This window comes from Olea europaea, unplaced genomic scaffold (genome assembly GCF_002742605.1).
Source record: "Olea europaea var. sylvestris unplaced genomic scaffold, O_europaea_v1 scaffold707, whole genome shotgun sequence".
Taxonomy (NCBI): domain Eukaryota; kingdom Viridiplantae; phylum Streptophyta; class Magnoliopsida; order Lamiales; family Oleaceae; genus Olea; species Olea europaea.
The window spans coordinates 544240-547113 of NW_019265467.1; positions in this window are offsets into that span (position 1 = coordinate 544240).

Here is a 2874-nt window from a genome sequence, read left to right on the forward strand (position 1 = left end):
AGAATGGGGGCAGCTTTAGCGCTCGTTTGGCCCTTTAAACTTTTCAATTTAATTTAATTTAATTTCATTTGTTCTCTCTCTTATTTTTAATCACACGATATTCAATAAAATAATATTACACTCAAATCAAAAAAATTTCAACCACAAAATTTTAAGGGCCTATTTGGGAGCGATTTTTTCAACAAAAAAATTGATTTTTTATCGTTATTTCACTATTCCAACCGTCATATTTGACTTCTTCTCTCACTGGTGAATCCCACTTTTCTCCTAACGATCAAGAAATTAATTCTCAAAATCACTCTCAAACAGGTTCTAAAAGGAAAATATTATTTCCCTCATTATAAATTCAAATAATGGGGGCAAGACGGGTACTTACCTTTCACAAAATGTCAATGACTTTCATTTTTAAACATTTTCAACCCCATCGAAAAATGTCATTTTCCTCTAATTTCGCAATAAAAAAATTATAAAATGATAAATATAGCCACCAATTTAAATAAAACGAAAAAAATGAAGAAGAAAAATTAAAGAACAAATTATAATTATATTTCCAAACTTTTTTAAAAATTGCAAATTAGTCTAAATAAATCGGTAAAAGGGTAATTTGCACAAAACGTCCATACATTTTAATATTATTGTATAAAATGTCCCCACCTTTTATTTTGATTGAATTTTCACATTTCATTGCTAAAATCATCATTTTCATCCATTTTTTCAATTAAAAAATTGAAAAATGACGAACATACCCTTATTTAAATAAAAAAAATAAAGAGGAGAAAAATAAAGAACAAATTGCAACTATACTCTTAAATTTTTAAAAAAAGTACAAATAAATAATTAAAAAGGAAAAACTTTTTATTGAGAAAATGGATGAAAATGATGATTTCGATTATTTTACAATTTTTAACTGAGAAAATATATTGTGAAAATAAGGATGAAAATGTTAAAAAATGAAAGGTATGGATGTTAGCACAATAATATTGAAAGGTAAGGATGTTTTGAACTAGTCACACTTTTAATAATTTATTTATACTCATTTGTAATTTTTCAAAATGTTGGGGAGTATAATTGCAATTTCTAAAAAAATTTCTTTTTTTTTTCTTATTTTGTTTAAATAGAAGGTATATTTGTCATTTTACATTTTTTTTTTAATAAATTAGATGAAAATGATATTTTTCGCAATAAAATATAAAAATAAGAGTGAAAATGCCTGTAAAAACGTTTGCACAATAAAATATAGTCATAAACCAATTATTAACTTAAAAACACTATTATTATATCGTATATCATTCACCAGTTCATTCAATGAACAAGAACAAATACTCTTCTATAAGCTACAGAGAAAAAAAATGAAATTTATTTAGCGATTCAGTAATTTTAAGTCATGAAGCAGCAGCGGAAACTTGCCTTGGCGTCATTCAAAATCGATATTTCTCTATTGAATGCTGGAGTAGAATGATAAGAAAGGTTTTTCTCAATTGCTAGGTTTTGAATTGTTTGGCTAACTCTCTGTTTATTAACTTATAAGTAAAAAAGAAAATTTTTAATTCATTGTCCTGAATAAAATTACTTATTTTCACTATAAATAAATAAAGAGTTATTTCAAAATATATCAAATTTTAATTTTAATTCTTGTAACCATGTAATTTGTTTAATTTAAAGTAAGCTCCTCTTGGGCTCTATTTTTATAAAAATACATTTTTTTTGTCAACCAAATATTTTTCAATAAAGAATGTAAATTCATAACTTTCATTATTTTTAAATCACACATTCTCAAAAAAAAAAAAAAATCATTATTTCAAAACACCTTTTTTTTTTTTGCAAAATTTAATTTTAATGGAGCCTAAACAGGGGCTAAGATAAGCTGACCCTATCGAAACAAAGCAAAAACATTTATTTTTGATATATCACTTTGGTACAGTTAAAAAGTCACTTTTAGCTTTTCATAACTTTTAAGTTGTGCCATACATAACATGTTTGTTGGTAGGCGATGCTTTTATTATTACAATAATTTCTGATGTACTCGTGGGGCAATTTTTAAAATGGCTGGATGATTGATCCAATTTTCCACAATGGCCTTTTTTATAAGAAATATTATTTTACCCTTACTATAATTATTTGCAAGATATATCTTATATCTTTAAGGATTTATTAATCAGAACCTATATCTATATTTTTCAATCTTTCAAACACCTTTAAATATTTTTTATATTTTAGTAGTTCTTCAAAGATCCTAGGCTGACCTTTCTTGGTTATATATCCTCGAACTAATCCTTCTGAAATTTCTTCTTGTATATATCTATGTTTAGTTATAATATCCTCTATCTTTCTTATCTCTTTACTAGTTCCTATAGAATCAAATCTGATATTATTTTTACAATTATAATCTATATCTCTATATATTTCTTCAATTTTTTCTTTGCCAACAGGAAATATATTTTCAGACTTTTCAACTAATTTAAATAAAAATGAAACATCTTTTTCATCTAAAAATAATATGAGATTATTATCATTATTAGAAATAGATGTGGATGCTTGTGAATTGTTCATCAGAATAATTAAAGCATAAGCATGTAAGAATAAGTAAATAACTTACAGTAATCAAGTGGAATAAACAGGTTTTCCCTCCAGTATGCTCTTATAGATGCTTTACATGTACTTAATCAATCTTCTGAATCAAGTAAATGTTTAAAATGTTTTTGAAACCATTTGGGTCCACAACTGCTTCCGCAAAAGGTTTTTCAATTAAGGGTGCATTTCTCACTCTAGAGAACTAACCGTGTTTCCACAAACGCTATCTCACAGTATTCAGAGTCTCTGTTTTCACCTCTATCCAAACTTTTTTCAGAATCAAGTTCCTACTTGGAACGAAAT